General features: G+C 39.7%; 1 protein-coding gene across 5 annotated transcripts in view; it reads right to left on the bottom strand.

The window, feature by feature from the left end:
• ADGRB3 (adhesion G protein-coupled receptor B3) overlaps positions 1-24,283 on the bottom strand; it is a 1,362,616-nt gene that overhangs the window by 299,113 nt on the left and 1,039,220 nt on the right. The window lies entirely within an intron of this gene.

The raw sequence follows: 24,283 nt of genomic DNA, 5'->3' as shown, positions 1-24,283 counted from the left end.
ATATATATATACTGGGGTGGCCCTTTAGCGCTGTTTAGAGCGGTTGCTGGATTACCGGTGTAGCGCTGACATCGCTCTTTGGTTGCCGGGAATTTGACATCACTTCCGCCCATGGAGAAGCGGCGTGTGTTCCACTGGTGTTGGAACGCACGAAACTTCCAACCAGAGACGGCTTTAATGTTTTTAACTACTTTCTAGCTTGTAAGTCCAGCAGTTTTGACTATGTAGTTTTTATCTGTGTATAGATTTATACCTAGGTGGTTCTATGACATTGCTACGGTATATGGCCTGCAGCTTGTATTTGGAAATGAATAATCTACTTCTTGTCAAATGGCAAGGGGAGGTACTGGCTCATTAGGGGCAGAGGGTCAGACTGGTGATATGGGTTCCAGGATGACTTTGATGCACTGTTGTTGCTCTTGACAAAGGTCCATAAAGGGACCGAAACGTCGACTCTGTATTAGCCGTTTGGCTATCCTGATGCTGCTATGATTGAATAAAACCATTTTTCTTCTGGAACATGTGGTGAGTGCCTACACCTTGTGAATCTTTATATGTTGATATATATTTTTATATATATATATATATATATATATACTGTGTTTGTATATATATATATATACAATAGATCATGGAATACAGCTGTTAATAGAAGTGAAGGAATGATAACTTATGGCACCAAGACATTGAAATAAGGACAAACTTAATTTCTGAGTGATTTCATTTGAAACATCCTTCCATATAGCTCAACTGGAACACATACTGTTTTGGATCATGTGAAGAGTAATAAGACACGTCTAATAGCTATTGACTATATATAATTGTAGACATTAAAAATAGTTTCACAGCGCATATGTCATGTTGAGTTAGGGGAAAGGTTTATTGTAAATTATGTAAGTCGAGAAACAGTGATTGGAAACTGATAATACTGTAGAAGAAATTCACAGCTAGCTAAACGTGAGTTATAGTATGCATGATCATACATATGTATAATGCCTAGGTGTGATGTGAATGGATTACCAAAACTATCCTCAGTGTATTATCATTATTGAATCGTGAAAGGGGCAATCAGAGCAATGCACTTATGTATTAAAATAAAATGAATGCAAACGTTTTACAGTATTTTTTAGTTTACATTTCCAAATGTTTGTCTTCTGGATAAACATGATAATTGTAACATATTAATTTCTACTATAGTTGGTACAATATTTATTTTGTGTAACTAAAAAAAATATGCTTTGTTGTAGACTTACTTTAAGTTTCACACAGTTCTTAATATATACATTATTAAAAGTGGTATGCAGCAAATGTTTACAAAATAATGTTATATTGAAATGATCATATTATGCATACAGTAAATTACATTAATGTCGGTATTCAAATGATATATCACACCCAATCTCCTTTCTAAAACGCTCCATGTTATCATGCATATTACACACATAGTAATCAGGTTTAGCTGCGTAAAGAGTTGGGCGTCTGGCTACCCCAGGGGTAGCGAGCTGAAATGATGATACCAACCAGTCAGCAGAAAAAGAACAGGTATGGAAGGGGGAGGAAAGAATTGAATACCACCCATTGTATTCAAATGATATATCACGCCTAATCACCTTTCTAAAGTGATCCCTGTTATCACGCATATCGCACCCTTAGTAATCAGGTTTAGCTGCGTAAAGAGTAGCAAGCTAAAATGATGATACCACACCCATCAGCAGAAACAGAACTGGTGTGGAAGGGGGAGAAAAGATTTGAATACCACCCTAAATTTTTGATTTACTAAATGTTTGTAATCTAACCATAACACAAACTACATTGTAGACACTTAACTATTGACAATAGTTTTATCTCATATCCAAAAATAAAAGATGATGTTTATATTCTTGGAAACTTGACTGCATAAAGCAGAAACAATTAGAAACAAAATTAATTAATTGAAAACACACAGGGACTAATGCAGAGTACAATATACACCTGCTGGCAGAGCTAGGCAGATCTGGTGAGCATGCATGGGGGGTTTCTGAGTGTCCAGACAGAGAGCTCTGCTCACCAGAAAAATGTGATGGGCACTCGACTGCTCTGTGCTTGGTTGCATTGATATGCAGCAGAGGTTGTCAGTTAGTGGAGTCCTCCAGCCTACTGCTCAATTGTGTGTATGTTTGTGTGTGTGTGCATGTGTGTATGTGTGTGTATGTATGTCTATATATATATATATATATATATACACATACAGTGCATTCAGAAAGTATTCACAGTGCTTCACTTTTTACATATTTTGTTATGTTACAGCCTTATTACAAAATGGAATAAATTAATTTTTCTTCAAAATGCTGCACAAAATACACCATAATGACAACAAGAAAAAAGTGTTTTGGTGATTCATTTGATAATTTTTAAAAAATAAAAAACTAAGAAATCACATGTATATGAGTATTCACAGCTTTTGCCATGAAGCTCAGAATTGAGCTCAGGTGCATTCTGTTTCCATTGATCATCCTTGAGATGTTCCTACAACTTAATTGGAGTCCACCTGTGGTAAATTCAGTTGATTGGACATGATTTGGAAAGGCACACACCTGTCTATATAAGGTCTCACACTTGACAGTGCATGTCTGAGCACAAACCAAGCATGAAGTCAGAGGAATTGTCTGTAGACCTCCGAGACAGGATTGTCTCGAGGCACAAATCTGGGGAAGGGTACAGAAAAATATCTGCTGCTTAGAAGGTCCCAGTGAGCACCGCGGCCTCCATCATCCGTAAATGGAAGAAGTTCGAAACCACCAGGACTCTTCCTAGAGCTGGCCGGCCGTCTAAACTGAGTGATCGGGGAAGAAGGGCCCTAGTCAGGGAGGTGACCAAGAACACAATGGTTACTCTGTCAGAGCTACAGCATTCATCTGTGGAAAGAGAACCTTCCAGAAGGACAACCATCTCCGCAGCAATCCACCAATCAGGCCCGTATGGTATAGTGGCCAGACGGAAGCCACTCCTTAGTAAAAAGCACATGGCAGCCCACCTGGAGTTTTCCAAAATGCACCTGAAGGACTCTCAGACCATGAGAAACAAAATGATCTGGTCTGACGAGACAAAGATTGAACTCTTTGGCATGTATGCCAGGCATCATGTTTGGAGTAAACCAGGCACCGCTCATCACCAGGCCAATCAGGGGCACTTTAAGAGAGGAAGAGTCCCATGTGCTGCCTCCTCCATATGGGCCCCCTCGTCTCTGCAGGAGCGCTGTAGAGTCTGAGCACTAGAGGGCTCAGACTCAACTGCGCATGCACAGTTCTCCGGGAAAATGGCACGACAGCCATTTTCAATGGGGTTTTATCAGTGCCGGTGAAGTCAGCGTGGGACTCCGCAGGAGTGAGTATTAAAACAATAGGTGCAGTGTGGGCCCCCTCTGGACTCAGGGACCCATGTGTACCGCACACACTTTACCCATTATAGAAACACCAGTGAGGCTAATACCATCCCTACAGTGGAGCATGGTGGTGGCAGCATCATGCTGTGGGGGTGTTTTTCAGCGTCAGGAACTGGGAGACTAGTCAGGACAGAGGTAAAGATGAATGCAGCAACGTACAGAGACATACTGGATGAAAACCTGCTCCAGAGTGCTCTTGACCTCAGACTATGATGATGATTAATTTTCAGCAGGACAACGACCCTAAGCACACAGCCAAGATATCAAAGGAGTGGCTTCAGGACAACTCTGTGAATGTCCTTGAGTGGCCCAGCCAGAGCCCAGACTTGAATCCGATTGAACATATCTGGAGAGATCTGAAAATGGCTGTGCACCAACACTTCCCATCCAACCTGATGGAGATTGAGAAGTGCTGCAAAGAGGAATTGGTAAAACTGCCCAAATATAGGTGTGCCAAGCTTGTGGCATCATATTCAAAAATATTTGAGGCTGTAATTGCTGCCAAAGGTGCATCAACTTGAGCAGAGGCTGCGAATACTTATGTACATGTGATATATACACAGATATATATACAGATATGTACAGATATAGCGGCACTCATTGTCATTACATCTTGCAGTGACAGCACCTTGTTATGCGTGACTGCGTGCATGTCTGGGGCACACATGCATCTTAGATGTGCAAGCACCCTATTCACATAAATGGGAGTGCCAACTTCATGCAGCTCGGCATGGCTATGCTGAAGCATTAAGATTTTTTTAGGCGACAAGGGGCCTAGCCAAAAGCCCGAAAAGCAGCTCTATACCATTATCCCTCCTCCACCAAACTTCACAGCTGGCACAATGCAGTCAAACGGTTAACATTCTCCTGGCATCCACTAAACCCAGACCCACCCATATGACTTCCAAACAGAGAAGTATTATTCGTCACTCCACAGAACATGTTTCTACTGCTCCACAGTCCAGTGTTGGTATGCTTTGCAGCACTCAATCTGATGCTTGGCATTGGACTTGGTGATGTGAGGCTTGCATGCAGCTACTCGGTCATGGAAACAAATGACATTAAGTTCCCTGGCACAGTTTTTGTGCTTACATTAATGCCAGTGGAAGTTTGGAACTCTTCAGCTATGGAATCAGCAGAGCGTTGATAACTTTTACACACCATGCGCCTTAGCAGTTGTTGACCCCACTCTGTGTTTTTACGTGGTCTTCCACTTCATGGCTGAGTTGCTGTTGTTCCTAAATCCTTCAGCTTTCTAATAATATCACAGTTGACTGTGTAATATCCAGCAGGGATGAAATTTCATGAACTGTTTTTATTATTATTATTATTATCCTTTATTTATATGGTGCCACAAACGTTCCGCAGCGCCCAATTACAGAGTACATAAATAATCAAACATGAAAACAGCAACTTACAGTTGAAGACAATATAGGACAAGTACAGGGTACATAACTACATCAGCAGATGACACTGAGATACTGTAAGTATCAGGTAGCAGAAGACTGCTGGATTTGGTGCAACTGAAAATTATTAAAGTAAAAAAAAGGATAAGCACATGAGGGAAGATGGCCCTACTTGTGAGAGCTTACATTCTAAAGAGCTTACACTATTGTAAAGGTGGCATCTGTTCACAGTACCAAATGGAAACTGCATTGCTTGGTGCTTCATTTTATACACCTGTGGCAATGGATCTGATGGAAACACCTGAATTCAATAATTAACAGATGTGGCTTGAAACACCTAAATTCAATAATTAACAGGTGTGGCCAAATACTTCTGTCCATATATGTCACACACACTTCAAATAATAAATGATGGGTGCACGGTGACCATATTCATGCACAGGAAATGCATTTAATCCACATAAACCAGCACACCATATGTAGCAGCAAAATTCAATCCATTTTAATCCATATAAATTTCTTCAAAAGTGCATAGTGCAGACAATGGCATAAATTGCATTGAAAAATGATACTTAGCAATCCAATGAGACACAGCGAGTGACATTGGTGTGCTGGTTTATGTGGATTATCTGCATTTCCTGTATATATATATATATATATATATATATATATATACAATAACCAGAATGCATTTTACACTATTCAGAAACCACCTCTAAAAGGACCCTCTGTTAGAGGACAGATGGAGTCACGCTAGTCGGGCGTGCCTAACGCTGAGATGGAGATGCTCTGAATAGGAGCATCTCTGTGCACTCCTGGCGTGACTAGCCAGACGGATTGCCTAGTCATGCCTGGAGTGCACGCCTGCGATGGAGCCACCTCAAAGGAGAGTGGCTCCATCTGTAGACACCCAATACTCAAAAACAGATTTAGAGGGCACTAAACTTGTGATGGTGATATATGTTATAATCTACCAAAAGTAATTATAATATATAGAAATTTTCTTAATGCATAAGGTCCTACAGAAATAATAGTATCCTTAGTACATGAGGGCATCCAGAAATAATTCCTTTTAAAATCTTGGATTTATTTAACATAAGAACAAGAATCTCTTAAAAAGGTACAACATTTGCAATGATAAAAATGTAATATACATGTCCACAGTCAGTGTTGGGAAACAGTTACTGCTCAGATAAAACTCTTTGGACACAGATATTGAAGATGATCAAAAAAATCCAGATGAAAGGGTGAACAATGCATTTTTTACCCTACGCGTTTTGTCCTACACACTTCATCAGGGGTAAATCAATATAACTTTAACAGATTTTTTTTCAGCTGCACTTTCCATTACTATTTGAGTATTTTTTGCACTGAGACTCTGTAAACTTGGTGGTACTATTTATGAATATTGGAACATATTAAAGAGCTCTATGACAAAACAAAAGAAACTTAAAGGCTTTGACATTCTCTACTTTTGAGTATATTATGTCTGGTATGCACATAAATATATTACTAAATGTATGACATGTTGTGAAAATACTACACTATTAGGTGCCTATTTTATTTAAGTACATTCTAATACTTGCAAACATGATGATGCTTTTGAATTATCACTAAGCATTGAAAGGCTATGCTATTTGGAATACTGAATCATGTATTTTTGACTTGTGACAACCTGCATTATGTCAGTTTTTATGGTGTTTAACACTTGGTGATGATGAAAAACTAAATTACTCCAGTTATATGGAGAGTGCCCCCACATTCAAAATTGTATATATATATATATATATATATATATATACACATATATATATATATATATATTTATCACAACAGTATATCACAGGAGTAATATAGATCTAGTTGCTGTCCAACAACTCTGTTTCAGGCACAGTATCACAGGGTGCATTGGAGCACTTCTGAAAGCACCACAACCATAATCCCACAAGACTATCATACTAAGGTATAAAGAAGGTCATTTACATCACCAAGATCTTAAGAGAAAATTCAGTGTGTAAAAACAATAATTTTTTGAGAAATAATATGGTTATACAACCTGGACACATATGAAAAAGGACATTGCATTCCAAGGACTACAAGGACTACACACATACACACACACACACACACACACACACACACACACACACACACACGGTGTATATATATATATATATATATATATATATATATAATATAGATATATATTAATATATAATATAGAAAATATATATAGTAACATAGTAACTAAGGTTGAAAAAAGACAACTGTCCATTGAGTTCAACCTATTTGTGGTCTCCTATGCAGTCTTATTATAGGACTAATTATTTTTATGTTAGGACTAGTTATATTAACTATAATGCGTGCCTATGCACCATAACCCTGAATATCTTTATCCAATAGGAATTTATCTAACCCATTCTTAAAGGTGTTGACTGAGTCCGCTGTTACTATTCTTTCAGGCAGGGAATTCCAAACACGTATTGTCCTTACTGTGAAAAAACCTTTTCGCCTCAATGTGCGGAAACTCCTCTCCTCTAACCTAAGCGAGTGACCACGTGTCCTCTGTGCTGATCTAATAGAAAACAGGTCCCTCCCGAGCTCTGTGTATTGACCCCTTATATATTTGTAGATGTTGATCATGTCCCCTCTTAGTCTCCTCTTTTCCAATGTAAACATGCCTAGCCTTGCAAGCCTTTCCTCATATTCCAGAGTCTCTATGCCCTTGATTAGTTTGGTCGGCCGCCTCTGAACCTTTTCTAGCTCCAGGATATCCTTTTTGTAATATGGTGCCCAAAATTTCACGCAGTATTCAAGATGTTGCCTTACTAGTGATTTATATAATGGGAGTTTAATACTCTCTTCCCTTGCATCAATTCCCCGTTTTATGCATGCTAATATCTTATTAGCCTTCTTTGCTGCACTCCTACTTTGGGTACTGCTGCTTAATTTGTTATCTATGTGAACTCCTAAGTCTTTTTCCAGTGCAGAATCCCCTAGTATTACCCCATTTAGTATGTAGGTGTAATTTCTGGTCTTGCCCCCACAGTGCATTACCTTACACTTGTCTGTGTTGAACATATAGATATTCTGTATCTAAGTCCTAACTGCTTTTACAGTAAATTACATTTTCTTTTTTTGATTCAGCAACGCTAATTAGGTTATAATTTGAGTGTTCTAATGCTAAGCAGGGTCAAATCAGTACTATGAATATATTGATGATTTTCTTAATGTTCCACTGCATCACATGAGGGTATACTTGACCTTGTATGGAATTGTTTATGTGCAAAGTTCTATAGTTTTATTTTGTGGTTGTCAAGTAAAATAACCACTGGGGTTTATATAAAAAATATAAACAAAATCCTGAATAGACATATTACTTCTGATTAGTATACAACAGGGTACCCAAGTGAGTTAAAAGTCAATTAAAATCCACACTGATAATAAATATTTTTTATTTATCTCTTGTATTGCCAAGTAATGAAGTATCAAAGGGAAAGGAGAGGACTGTGCATAGTAATACTATAGTTTAATTCAATATCATAATATCATAAAATACTATTCCTAATAAAATGTGTGTAGCAAATATTTTAATGATGGCAGTGACTCTATTTTGCTCAAAAGTTCAAACTATTAATTAAAAAAAGTAAAAAAGAAATGAAGAGATGGAGTAAGAAAAACACAATAAGTAACATTAATTAGTGAAATAAACAAGGTGGAAACTGCACAGATATTACTTCCATTAACAACGTTCGAGACACATCTAAGTTTAATTTCTAAAATGTCTATAGTGCAAATCTCATAAAGAAAAACAAATGAAGACATAAAATGCTTACTTCCTGTTTTGACATAATACATGGGATTGGCAACAACAATGTTCTCAGATAAAAATGAATGTGAATTATGTTTCATATACATAATACTAAAAGGAGAATATTAAAACTAAAAACCAATAATGCTATATTTCATAATATTTATTTTCAGTTATATATCTATATACTTTTTCATTATTAATGTGATTGAATATTTAATTATGTAATGATGTGTATTTATCTATTTTGCTGTTGTACCTGACAATTATTATTTTTATTTTTATTATATCTGGGCAATTCCATGAAAATATGGACACAGAGCCTAAAACATAATAGTCAACACAGGTGCAAGATGTTGGAATCATTAATCAGTTAAAGTACTCCGTTTTGCTAATAGAGGAATATAATTTTAATTTCTGATCTAGTACTTAATACTGCATAAGGGCTATTTAAACTATCAGTGTTCACTGAATGAAAACAATATTATGGGCAGGCTTTTATTCATTTGCATATAAAACAATGATAATATATGCTGCTGGCTGCTGTAGGGCTGGTGTGTCAGTCCAGAGGTGCATTGTCTGTCATTAAGTGGTGTATCTGACAAGGGGTGAACTGTCCATAATACATATACATCCAAGGGCTCTGCCCCAGTATATTGTGTGTACATCCAGGGGCTGGTGTGTCCTAGTATGTCCTTGGTATCAGTCCAGGGGTGCTCTGTCTAACATCTGGTGGTATATCTGACAAGGGGTGACCTGTCCAATTACATCCAGATGCTCTGCCCCTGTGTTTAAAAATCCAGTATACATCCAGGGGCTGGTGTATCCTATGTATCAGTATCAGTCCAGGAGTGCTGCATCTGTCCTGTGGGGGTGTATATGACAACAAGGGGTGATCTGTCCATATATATCCAGGGACTTTGCCCCAGTGTTAAACCCCCCAATATACTGTGTGTGGACCATCCAAGGGCTGGTGTGTCCAACTCCTATCAGTATCAGTATAGGGGTGCTCTGTCTGTCATCTGTTGGTGTATCTGACAACAAGGTGTGATCTGTCTATCCAAGGGGTGATCTGTTCATCCATCCAGGGGCTCAGCCGTAGTGTAAAATTAAAATAATAAAAGCTAAAAATCCTAAAATATAATTATAAAAAAAAATATTGTTGTTGTTTGTGCTGTACCCTAGTGTACTTTACAATTTTTTTTATTTTCATAAGTACTGTGACACTGCCAGTCAGACTTAAGTATATTTTTATTTTGTACTCATACACATATTGGGGGTAATTCCAAGTTGATCGCAGCAGGAAATTTTTTAGCAGTTGGGATAAACCATGTGCACTGCAGGGGGGCAGATATAACATTTGCAGAGAGAGTTAGATTTGGGTGGGTTATTTTGTTTCTGTGCAGGGTAAATACTGGCTGCTTTATTTTTACACTGCAGTTTATATTGCAGATTGAACTCATCACACCCAAATCTATCTCTCTCTGCACATGTTATATCGGCCCCCCCTGCAGTGCACATGGTTTTGGCCAATTGCTAACAAACTTGCTGCTGCGATCAACTCAGAATTAGGCCCATTGTGCGACACTGTTGGTGAAATTAAACCACAGTGTTTGATTACTATTTCTGACTCATACGCATATTGTGCAACACTGTTGGTGAAGGTGGTACCACTGTAATACATTTTTGTACTCCTCTCATACACGTATTGTGCGACACTGTGGGTGAAATTAAACTACAGTGATTACTATTTCTGACTATTGATTTTTTTGTACAAATTGTGGTGTGTTCTGTACCCCACTTTTGTGTTTGTGGATAGATATGGAGGATGAACAATTGAGAGGAGAGCAGGAAGCACATACTAGTGGTACAGGTGCTGCCACCAGACATTATGATACAAGTCCGTCAAGGTCATCTACTAAGGCTAATGCCCAGGGGCATAGAAGGCTTAAATCAGGGCTTCTAAAATCAAAGAAGCATTTTAATTTTACAGTTTTAAAGAAAAAACTTCAAAAGGAAAGTTAGCTGCAGAGGCAGTATGACATACTGTGCATTCAGAACTGTCAGACATTCTTGAGGAACGTTTAGGGATGTGTGAGTTTGACATTTCTTACACAGGGGGTCATTCTGACCTGATCTCTCGCTGCAGTTTATCGCAGCGCAGTGATCAGGTCAGAACTGCGCATGCACCAGCGTCGCAGTGCACCGGCGCATGGCTGACAGCCGATGGCTGTCATTGTCTAGCGATCGCCTCTGCCTGATTGACAGGCAGAGGTGGTCGCTGGGTGGGAGGGGGTGGCACAGTGGGCTTTGGCAGCTGCTTTGTGGGCATGGTCAATGCAGGCATGTCTGGACCATACGGTGGGTGGGCCGCAGTGGCTGCATGACGTCACACGCAGCCACTGTGAGCCGGGCTGCGACAAGTAGCTCCCGGCCAATGCGCAAAAGCTGTGCTGGCTGGGAGCTACTCCTGAAGTACAAAAGCATCGCTACTGTGTGATGCTTTTGTACTTCAGCGACGGGGCAGGGACTGACATGTGGGGCGGGCTAGCCCTGTGCTGGGCATCCCCCCGCATCTCTGTGTTCCTGATTGTAGCTGTGCTAAATTTAGCACAGCTATGATCAACTCGGAATGAACCCGACTGTCCTCATAGAGAAGCCTCTCTCACCTCCTTCCACCAGTTCTGCACCATCTGCAAATGTGGAGAGCAGTACAAGTAAAGATGGTGATTATGAGCACAGAATAGAAATTGAGGATTCATGTGTGGAAGTGGTACAGGATGAGGGTGATATGTATGTACTATCTGACAGTGAGGATGTTGTTGATGATGATGATGATGATGATGTTTTTTGTGTAAGTCAGCCACCAGTGGCTGCAGTTGTTGCCTATGATAAAAAGGAAGCCATTGTGATGCCTGAGCACAAGATCAAAAACGCATCCTCTTGGGTGTGGATTATTTTCCCCCAAATTCTGCCAATGTTTTTAAAGGCATCTGCTCTATTTGTGAGGCCACACTTAGCAGGGGTAGTGACATTAGCCATCTAGGCACCTGCTCCATGTTACATCATTTGCGGCAAAGGCATGAAATTTATTGTACAAGATTATAATGCAATAAACACCTCATCATCAACATCTTCATAGTAATTCTTAATGGAGGAAGTCCTTCTAAAAAATTGTTTTGTGGTTGCCCAAAAAAAACAATAATTTCAGCCACAAGTGATGGTCCCTGATGCTGAAATGATTGGTTTGCTAACTGTGCATGTCCTGTTTAATACATACAACATAAGGGTGGGATGGAGGGCCCAAGGACAATTCCATCTTTCACCTTATTTCTTTGCATTATGGGCTCTTTTCTAATACTGCCATCCTGTCCGCCACTGCAGTACAACTCCTAGATTTGCCAGGTGTTTGTGCCACAAATTTCTGTCGCTTAGCTTAGTCATCCAGCTACATCGTAACAATGTTTTGGCCTAAACTGGATAAAAAACAATATTGTGAGCTGTGAGGTGTTCAGAATAGATTGGAAATGAGTGGAAATGAATGTTATTGGGGTTAATAAAACTGTAGGAACAAAAACACCCCCAAATTCTGTGATTTTAGCTGTTTTTATGATTTTGAAAAAACTTAGAACCAAAGTCAAAACACACAAGGGCGGTTTTGGCAAAACCAATATAAAAACAAAACACAAAAAAATTAAACAAAAACAAAACCCCCAAAATGGCCAGGTGCACGTCTCTACTTATCACATTGGAAATAATATCAGACTTTTACAAATTATCTTAGCAAATTTACATTAAAAGTCTAACAATGATTTTATTACTGTATACTGTACTTTTAATAGCAGCCTCTTTTTTAATATCTGTTTTTATAGTATACCTCTTTTGCTGCATATTTGTAATTGTAGAGTTTCAGAATATTATGTTTATTATCATAATCTGTGAACTAAAACTAGGGAATAAATAAAAGATACATTTGGTGTTTGTGCTTGAATCCCAATACATAATTACTTCTGTGTTTCACAAAGCAATTTTGTAAATAAGCATTTTGCTTTTATGGTTTTGGCAAATGTTAGTTTTATGTAATGATAAGTTTCCAGTTTTTTATACACTATGTACACAAAAGTGATTGGACACCCCTGCACAAAAGAAATGGGGTGCTCCTGCACAAGCAAGATGGTGTGCTCCTGTCTATAAAATGGACAGAGGGTCACAGATTAGATCATTTGCTAATGAAATGGCTTGCATTAAGGAGCTAACTGAGTTTGAAAAAGGAATCATAATAAACTGCTCAATTGGAGGTATGAGTGTGAAATGCATTGTGCATGTTAGGAAGCTTCCTAAATAAACCGTCTTTTGTCATTAATGCTTGGAATAAGAACTGTCATTGCAGGAATGCACCTTGCCTTGGAAGACCCCCAACACTGCAACCCAAGGAACAGAGAATGCTAACTAGGGGTCGTCCCATGCATTCCACTGCACATAATTTCCAAATGGCTGCTAATGTGCCGGTTTTGACAAGATCACTTCATAGGATGCCCATGCACTTGGATATTATGGGCAAGTAGCTGCTCATAAAATGCTAATCACAAAGAAGAATGCAGCCCAGCACTAGCAATGGTGTAAAGAGCACCATGGGGGCAAGTGTTATGGAGTGATAAATCTTTGTTTACACTCTTCAGATCAGATGGACGTGTTTGGGTTTGGAAACTAGCAAGGGAAAATCTGATGCTAGAGTGTACAGTACATACAGAAAAACATAGAGGTGGTGACATTATTCTATGGGCTGTGAGAAGTACAGTATAGAGATACTCTTGATAACTCTGTGCTTCCTATATTGTGGCAGTTCTACGGAAATGATGAATGTTTCTATCAAGAAACCAATGCTACCTGTCATGTTTCCAGGGCTAAGCTGGACTGATATACAAAATATTTGGTAACCCGGATGGACTGGCAAGCTCAGAGTCCATTGAGAACCTCTGGGATGAATTGGAGAAAAGGGTGCATTCTAGGCCGACTTGACCTTCTTCAGTGTCACAGTTGGTCATTGTACTTAAGGCGGAATGGCAAAACATACCACCTGCTGTTGTCCAGGAGCTTGTGGACAGTTTGCCAAGAAGGGTATCTGCAGTAATCACTGCACGTGTTGGGCCTACAAAGTACTGATGTCAATAACATCTCATTGATATATTTGCTGTCAGTGTCCAATCACTTTTGTCAACATAGTGTATATCACATTTAAGTGTAATTAATGTGGGGTTAATACAAAATGAGAGACCAAAGCATGTATTGGCTACTCATAAATCATTTAAGAAGTCCTCCCAGTAATTGACATCTACAATTATTGCTGATGATAGTCTTCATCTGCAAAAACGTGGAGGAACTAGTACTGTCTTCCTATTGCTAACACCATCTCAGGATAAGGAGGATGATGATCGAAGAACAATTTATTTACTTTTCCATTATAGTGTGCTAATTAACCCCTCCATTGCGAACACCTGTAATGGACTAATAAATTGTTTTGAGCAACTTGCCATTTTTGTATACTGTATATCACTGGTTTGAAAGCTTGGCAGTGAGATCCATACAGTATAAGTGAATTAACTGGAATACTATAGCACAGCACAATTTAGAGCAATATAGTGCAAAGGAACTTCCTGCAGTCAATGTCACTAGCTACAGTATAGCAACACACAATTGTAAGAATTGTGTGTACCTTTAAATAGATTTCTATTTTATTTTGTGATCTTACATAAAATTTTATGAATCTGTTTTAAAAGTCTCTTTTACATAACTAACAATGGTCTCAGTTTATTATGTACTAGTAACTCCAAGAGGCTGACACACTCTACTTACTGTATATATAAACCCCATGTGAAATACAGATGTCGCTGGCTTGATCAAATACGCAATGCATACGCACATCGTGTCAACAACAAGGTGCACCCGGCTGCAACTATTCACACCCATGATTAGTTAATACATTGTCTATGGGGCACTGGTGCAAGTATATGCATGTGCACGTCTGTGGGCTGCGGGTGCAAGTATATGCACATATACAATACCCATGGCAAACTATCACAGGTGCAATTAGCCACAGCCAGGATGATCCTGGCTACATCTGTACAAATTAGAAGAAACACATAGGGTCACATTTAGAATTAGGAGTAACTTAAACTCAGAGACTCACTTTGACAAAACCAAATTTAGCTGCAGTGGTGGCAGCATGGTGGTGGTTGATTAAAATGTGTTTCCAGATTTGTAGTAGAGGGAAGCACTCATATTCTTAATTCTAAATCATAAGTAAAAATAAAGCTGCCCAGTATTTTCCCTAAATGCAGAAAAAAATACTCTTTGTATTGCAATATGGTTTACCAGGTGCAAATTTGCATTCTTCAGCATTTTTCCTAATGCTAAATCAAGCCTGTTATGCATTACTAAAAAAAGACTGAAGACTAAAGCTAGAGTGATAAGTGTAAATGCATAGCTAGTATTATTCTACAGCATTATTCTACAGCATTATTCTTACACTATATAAGTGTAAATGCATAGCTAGTATTCTTCTACAGCACAAAAGTTCAGCATGACTATATAATAGTGTTTCACATGAAATAACAAACAGACTCAGTGGTGTAAGTTTGTCCCAGTTGCCCGGAGGCAAGATAAATATTGGTGCACACCCCCTCCCATGACCTGTTACACTGAAGACAGACTCCTTACAGATAGAGCTATTTGTTCCTGCATTTCAAGATTGTAGAATCTTACTATAGGAACTGCTACATAGAATTGTCAGTTCAAAACCATTGCAACTAGGCAGATCTATGTAGTGTACAGCCACACACTGCATAGATCTGCTCAGTCACTCACAATGCTGATTTTTTTCTCTGACTATTATTTTACAAGTGTCATACCCAGAATTAGAACCCACAAACTATTACACTGGAAACATGCACCTTACTGATGGAGCTATTTAATCATGCATAGGAAGTATGAAAATTCTAGCTAGATGAAGTTACTTGTAAATGTCAGAGAAGTAACTTCATTTAGTTAGAATTCTCATGCTTTCTATATAGGAGCAAATAGCTTCATCAATAAGGTGCTTCCAATGCAATAAGTCATGGGTTCTAATCCTGGGTATGAAACTTGTAAAATGTGTATTTATAATAAAGAGGGTGTGGCCTTGTAAGGTGCAAGGAAGAAGAGATAGTGACGGCTTTCAATTAAGTTAATAGAATGGTGTCACTGAACACACAGAATGGGAGGAAAGGTGCCCCTTATAGAGGAGGAGCCTGACGGCAGCCGGCTCCACTGGTTCCCACAGTTAAACCTCTGAATAGACTGTCTCATATTGTGTTTTTCTTAATATCTGTTTGCCTGTAGTTTACGTAATGTAAACAAATTATGCAAATACTGCAATAAAATAAAGGTGTCAGACTTCACTCTTTAGCAATATACATAAAAAAATGCAGGTGACAACTGGACCTTGTCATCTGTACTGCAGAACCACACCTAAAGATGGGAAGACCCACAGAGGAGGATGTCAGTCAATGACAATATTGTTGTCCTGTTCAGTGATGCCATGAGAAGGCATGACTTGCTCTGCATTACAGCTATACATTTATAATACAGAGAATGGTGCAGGACCATCTTAACAACAGCACAGGTCCTTGTGCAAAGAAATGCACTGGGGCCCCTATAACCAATCCTTTGTCTCAGGGGGAGGGGTGCTATCGGTGGTGACTGTGTTAGAAGGTTTCACTATGAGTGGCGACTGTGCAAGGGGGGTGCAATTGGCAGTGGCTCTGTGTGTGTGTGGGGGGGTGCTCTCCAGCTGTACTTACTGCCATGGAATATTTGTAGTCTATGTAACACGAGGCTGAGAGGGGCAACTTACTTTCCCTGAAAGTATGTCACTGAAACCCATATTATGGAGGAGGGTGCTAATGGCCATGGGCCCTTGGAATTCTAGGGCCCTTGGGCAACCACCTATTTAGCCCATAGGTAAGATAGCCTTGGGACAGTGGTGATAGGAGACTGGAAGTTCCCTATCTTTCCCATCCTGGAAATTAGAGACATGGGAGCTCCATTGTGTGAAAAGCCACTTTATTTGAAATAGGGGAGTCCCCTCAGTTGTACGAGTGGTATCCACTCTGTGGCATATGATCACCAGACAATTACATCCAACACTACAGGAAACAAAATATTTTTATCTGATATTGGTCAAGCATAAAGCTCACACCAAATCAGAAAAGTAACCCGCACCAAGATACATTAATTCAGTTTATGTTACAAGGTTGGGGTGCCTTACATGATGTGTATTTCAACCCTTATTATAAAATCTTATGTGTATATATGAGACATAGGGATAAAGGCTCATAAGGTGCTACCAACTGGTTTAAACAAGGATATAAAATCAATTCCCCCGAAGGGAGGGGAAGAAGAAACAGAAACCAGGTACAATTTAAGGTGCACTCAACCCAACCAGCAAGTTTTACTGTATTATTTTCAAAAAGTGTATGTCCACACTGCAATGTCAAATAAAGGCTCAAATGCCCATTAACTAAGATTAGTACTGAGAATTATTATTGTTTGAGGGACTGAGACATGTCCTTTATTAATAATAGAGCGAAATATTAAAATCTAACAAAAAAGAAAAAGTTTGTGACAGAAATTAACAAATTGTGAATAAAGATTAAAAACAACGCTGATGTGTCATACCCTTAATATATGTCCTTAAGAATTATTCCAAATGTACATGAATGTGCATGTATTTATGCAGCACTGTATCGGTGCTAATTATAATAGAGATCTGTACTTCATGTATTAACTGGGGCTTAAATCATATGCCACAGAGGGAGATATATTATTTGGCTGTTTGAATCACAAGTTGTTACAGTACATTGCAACAGTGGTGAGTAGAATGTTACTTAGTGTTGTGATTGAAACTAGAAGAAACACTGTTGCTAAATATATGATTCACGCATTTAGATACAAATCACCATGTGGTAGAGAGAGCTAATAAGGGAAATATCTGGCTACAATAGCATTTGAAAAGTAGTGTGAAAATACATCAATGGATATCCTATATATAGTACCAATCTTGGGTAATATGCTGCCTTATTACACTGTATTGAAATATGATTATTTAATAAATCACAACAGCATAGGATATCTATAAATCCTGTTAACGATATATATATAAAGAGGGTAGATTAGTATTTACTGTATCATATAGATGCACAATGATTAATAATTATGCCGCACTAGATTAGATTGTATCAAATCCGTGTCTCACAATAGCACTGTCTGTACATTCTCAGTGCTTATGATATATTGTTCTTCAAAGATCTTTTAATGTGCAAAAATGCCCTATATATATATAGGGTACATGCAACCCACTTATTTATGCATGGCCTATATATATGGGTCTGTGATGTATAACACAAATCAGCAGTGATTATATCCCGTGCCGTATGATATTATATTTTGCCTATACAGGACATATAAACTGCCATTGATGATCACTGATCATGTTTAAATGTGCACATTCCTATAACACTAAAAATGGCTACTGGGAGACACTGTCCCTGTGTATATATCGATAGAGAGAGAAGATTTGTATATATATGCAACACTGTATATCCTAAGTGTGTGATTGTAAAGAAATAACCTGTTAAATTGAATGGTTGCCATGCATAAAAATAGCGTGGCATAAACCTCAGTGTTTAATAATAAGGTTACATTTCCTTATGATGGTATGAAATACACACAATTTCTAAAGTAGAGAGCACGTTGTTATCTTTTATATTTAATACATTTCCCTGCTATCTCTCTTATAAAGCCTTTGAAGAACCGTGATTCACAGCATATATAAAAAGATACTAATACAGATAGGAAACGTGATCATAAATCCCTCTGTACTTTAGGCATATTCAGCTCCTAATAAACCCTCTCAAATCTCTAATATATGCATGTTTTATTCGTATATTGGACTATTATTTAGTAATACGGGGACACATAGCGCAAGCCTATGCGCATTTCACTCCTAATAGAGCTTCCTCAGGGCACTATAGTGCACTATAGTGCCCTGAGGAAGCTCTATTAGGAGTGAAATGCGCTATGTGTCCCCGTATTACTAAATAATAGTCCAATATACAAATGAAACATGCATATATTAGAGATATGAGAGGGTTTATTAGGAGCTGAATATGCCTAAAGTACAGAGGGATTTATGATCACGTTTCCTATCTGTATTAGTATCTTTTTATATATGCTGTGAATCACGGTTCTTCAAAGGCTTTATAAGAGAGATAGCAGGGAAATGTATTAAATATAAAAGATAACAACGTGCTCTCTACTTTAGAAATTGTGTGTATTTCATACCATCATAAGGAAATGTAACCTTAATATTAAACACTGAGGTTTATGCCACGCTATTTTAATGCCTGGCAACCATTCAATTTAACAGGTTATTTCTTTACAATCACACACTTAGGATATACAGTGTTGCATATATATACAAATCTTCTCTCTGAGTCGATATATACACAGGGACAGTTTCTCCCAGTAGCCATTTTCAGTGTTATAGGATTAGGAATGTGCACATTTAAACACGATCAGTGATCGTCAATGGCAGTTTATATGTCCTGTATAGGCACAATATAATATCATACAGCACGGGATATAATCACTGCTGATTTGTGTTATACATCACAGACCAATATATATAGGCCATGCATAAATAAGTGGGTTGCATGTACCCTATATATTTATAGGGCATTTTTGCACATTAAAAGATCTTTGAAGAACGATATATCATAAGCACTGAGAATGTACAGACAGTGCTATTGTGAGACACGGATTTGATACAATCTAATCTAGTGCGGCATAATTATTAATCATTGTGCATCTATATGATACAGTAAATACTAATCTACCCTCTTTATATATATATCGTTAACAGGATTTATAGATATCCTATGCTGTTGTGATTTATTAAGTAATCATATTTCAATACAGTGTAATAAGGCAGCATATTACCCAAGATTGATACTATATATAGGATATCCATTGATGTATTTGCACACTACTTTACAAATGCTATTGTAGCCAGATATTTCCCTTATTAGCTCTCTCTACCACATGGTGATTTGTATCTAAATGCGTGAATCATATATTTAGCAACAGTGTTTCTTCTAGTTTCAATCACAACACTAAGTAACATTCTACTCACCACTGTTGCAATGTACTGTAACAACTTGTGATTCAAACAGCCAAATAATATATCTCCCTCTGTGGCATATGATTTAAGCCCCAGTTAATACATGAAGTACAGATCTCTATTATAATTAGCACCGATACAGTGCTGCATAAATACATGCACATTCATGTACATTTGGAATAATTCTTAAGGACATATATTAAGGGTATGACACATCAGCGTTGTTTTTAATCTTTATTCACAATTTGTTAATTTCTGTCACAAACTTTTTCTTTTTTGTTAGATTTTAATATTTCGCTCTATTATTAATAAAGGACATGTCTCAGTCCCTCAAACAATAATAATTCTCAGTACTAATTTTAGTTAATGGGCATTTGAGCCTTTATTTGACATTGCAGTGTGGACATACACTTTTTGAAAATAATACAGTAAAACTTGCTGGTTGGGTTGAGTGCACCTTAAATTGTACCTGGTTTCTTTTTCTCCTTCCCCTCCCTTCGGGGAATTGATTTTACTACAGGAAACAAAACATTTTCCATAGTTGGGAAGATTCTAATGCACAGATCTACATATTGTGTCAAATAAAAAGTTTTTGGTCATTTTGAGTATATTTGGTTTGCCATATGAGTAGTGGTGTAATTAGGGTGGGGCAAGCAGGGCGCATGCCCTGAGTGCCGTGGCAGGCCCAGCAGAAGGGGGTGCTGCTGGCCAGGATATTATACCAGCACCACCTGCCTGCCACTGATCACACCCAACACAGCCCAGCTCTGCCCAACCGGCTGACCAGAGAAGGAAGAGGGGTGGTATGGGATTTGTAGTTTATTTTTTACTTCTGAAACTCTGAGCAGTAAAAAATAAAAAGTCCCAAGATGAATTGTGCCCTCTAAAGATGGATTCCACTGGAGCAGGACAACTTGTGAGTTGGGGTATTTTGTGTGTGTCTGTCGGCCTGTCAGTGTGCTGCTGCAATATGTGGTAAGAAACTATGGGACTAAAGGGAGATGATGGTGTAGTTGAGGTTGAGAGAGATGCAGGAAGGATGGTGTGCTTAGAGACAATGCAGGGGGAGATGATGGTGTGCTGGGAGTCCCAGACAAGAGATGATGGTGTGCTGACAGATGATACAAGAGGGAGATGATGGTGTGCTGGAAGACTCAGTTGGAAGATGGTGGTGTGCTGAGAGACAACACACGAGTGAGATGATGGTGTGCTGAGAGATGACGCAGATGGAGATAAGGGTGTGGTGAGAGACAACACAGGTGCGAGTTGACAGTGTGCTGAGAGATGATGCAGGAGGAAGATGATTGTGTGCTGGGAGATTCAGGCATGATATGAATGTGTGCTGAGAGACAATGCAGGGGGAGATGATGGTTTGCTGAGAGATGACTCGGTGGAGATGATGTTGTGCCAGGAGACACAGGTAGGCGATAATGGTGTGCTGAGAGATGATGCAGGGGGAAGATTATGGTGTGCTGGGAGATGCAAGTGGGAGATGATGGTGTTCTGAGACACAATGCAGGGAGAGATGATGGTGTGCTGAGAGATGATGCAGGTAAGAAATTATGGAGTTATGAGAGATGAAGCAGGGGGAGATGATGGTGTGCTGAGAGACGCATGGGGAAGATGGTATTGCTAAGAGGCAACACTAGGGGAAGATGGTGTGGTTGATACATACAAGTTGAGACAATGTGGCTGGGAGACACAGGGGAGATGATGGTATGCTGAGAGACGATGCAGGGGTCAGGAAGTGACACAGTGGGCATGAGTCCATGCCAATTTTTTTGGCACACACATAGGTTCAGAGGGGAGGTGGAGGGGGCACCATTATTCATCTTGCCCTAGGCACCAAAGAGCCTACTGTAGTTATGCCTCTGCATAAGAGGAGGTATAAATAAATGAAATGCTGTTTTCTGAAAATGTAAAGTCTTGTGGGTACTGCATAAAATTACTGTTATTGATATTAGAATTAGAGATGAGCGCCTGAAATTTTTCGGGTTTTGTGTTTTGGTTTTGGGTTCGGTTCCGCGGCCGTGTTTTGGGTTCGAACGCGTTTTGGCAAAACCTCACCGAATTTTTTTTGTCGGATTCGGGTGTGTTTTGGATTCGGGTGTTTTTTTCAAAAAACACTAAAAAACAGCTTAAATCATAGAATTTGGGGGTCATTTTGATCCCAAAGTATTATTAACCTCAAAAACCATAATTTACACTCATTTTCAGTCTATTCTGAATACCTCACACCTCACAATATTATTTTTAGTCCTAAAATTTGCACCGAGGTCGCTGTGTGAGTAAGATAAGCGACCCTAGTGGCCGACACAAACACCGGGCCCATCTAGGAGTGGCACTGCAGTGTCACGCAGGATGTCCCTTCCAAAAAACCCTCCCCAAACAGCACATGACGCAAAGAAAAAAAGAGGCGCAATGAGGTAGCTGTGTGAGTAAGATTAGCGACCCTAGTGGCCGACACAAACACCGGGCCCATCTAGGAGTGGCACTGCAGTGTCACGCAGGATGGCCCTTCCAAAAAACCCTCCCCAAACAGCACATGACGCAAAGAAAAAAAGAGGCGCAATGAGGTAGCTGTGTGAGTAAGATTAGCGACCCTAGTGGCCGACACAAACACCGGGCCCATCTAGGAGTGGCACTGCAGTGTCACGCAGGATGTCCCTTCCAAAAAACCCTCCCCAAACAGCACATGACGCAAAGAAAAAAAGAGGCGCAATGAGGTAGCTGTGTGAGTAAGATTAGCGACCCTAGTGGCCGACACAAACACCGGGCCCATCTAGGAGTGGCACTGCAGTGTCACGCAGGATGTCCCTTCCAAAAAACCCTCCCCAAACAGCACATGACGCAAAGAAAAAAAGAGGCGCAATGAGGTAGCTGACTGTGTGAGTAAGATTAGCGACCCTAGTGGCCGACACAAACACCGGGCCCATCTAGGAGTGGCACTGCAGTGTCACGCAGGATGTCCCTTCCAAAAAACCCTCCCCAATCAGCACATGATGCAAAGAAAAAGAAAAGAAAAAAGAGGTGCAAGATGGAATTGTCCTTGGGCCCTCCCACCCACCCTTATGTTGTATAAACAAAACAGGACATGCACACTTTAACCAACCCATCATTTCAGTGACAGGGTCTGCCACACGACTGTGACTGATATGACGGGTTGGTTTGGACCCCCCCCAAAAAAGAAGCAATTAATCTCTCCTTGCACAAACTGGCTCTACAGAGGCAAGATGTCCACCTCATCTTCACCCTCCGATATATCACCGTGTACATCCCCCTCCTCACAGATTATCAATTCGTCCCCACTGGAATCCACCATCTCAGCTCCCTGTGTACTTTGTGGAGGCAATTGCTGCTGGTCAATGTCTCCGCGGAGGAATTGATTATAATTCATTTTAATGAACATCATCTTCTCCACATTTTCTGGATGTAACCTCGTACGCCGATTGCTGACAAGGTGAGCGGCGGCACTAAACACTCTTTCGGAGTACACACTTGTGGGAGGGCAACTTAGGTAGAATAAAGCCAGTTTGTGCAAGGGCCTCCAAATTGCCTCTTTTTCCTGCCAGTATAAGTACGGACTGTGTGACGTGCCTACTTGGATGCGGTCACTCATATAATCCTCCACCATTCTATCAATGTTGAGAGAATCATATGCAGTGACAGTAGACGACATGTCCGTAATCGTTGTCAGGTCCTTCAGTCCGGACCAGATGTCAGCATCAGCAGTCGCTCCAGACTGCCCTGCATCACCGCCAGCGGGTGGGCTCGGAATTCTGAGCCTTTTCCTCGCACCCCCAGTTGCGGGAGAATGTGAAGGAGGAGATGTTGACAGGTCGCGTTCCGCTTGACTTGACAATTTTGTCACCAGCAGGTCTTTCAACCCCAGCAGACTTGTGTCTGCCGGAAAGAGAGATCCAAGGTAGGCTTTAAATCTAGGATCGAGCACGGTGGCCAAAATGTAGTGCTCTGATTTCAACAGATTGACCACCCGTGAATCCTTGTTAAGCGAATTAAGGGCTGCATCCACAAGTCCCACATGCCTAGCGGAATCGCTCCCTTTTAGCTCCTTCTTCAATGCCTCCAGCTTCTTCTGCAAAAGCCTGATGAGGGGAATGACCTGACTCTGGCTGGCAGTGTCTGAACTGACTTCACGTGTTGCAAGTTCAAAGGGCATCAGAACCTTGCACAACGTTGAAATCATTCTCCACTGCACTTGAGACAGGTGCATTCCACCTCCTATATCGTGCTCAATTGTATAGGCTTGAATGGCCTTTTGCTGCTCCTCCAACCTCTGAAGCATATAGAGGGTTGAATTCCACCTCGTTACCACTTCTTGCTTCAGATGATGGCAGGGCAGGTTCAGTAGTTTTTGGTGGTGCTCCAGTCTTCTGTACGTGGTGCCTGTACGCCGAAAGTGTCCC

This window comes from Pseudophryne corroboree, chromosome 4, assembly GCF_028390025.1.
Source record: "Pseudophryne corroboree isolate aPseCor3 chromosome 4, aPseCor3.hap2, whole genome shotgun sequence".
NCBI lineage: Eukaryota > Metazoa > Chordata > Amphibia > Anura > Myobatrachidae > Pseudophryne > Pseudophryne corroboree.
This window is presented reverse-complemented; position numbering and strand designations above follow the sequence as displayed.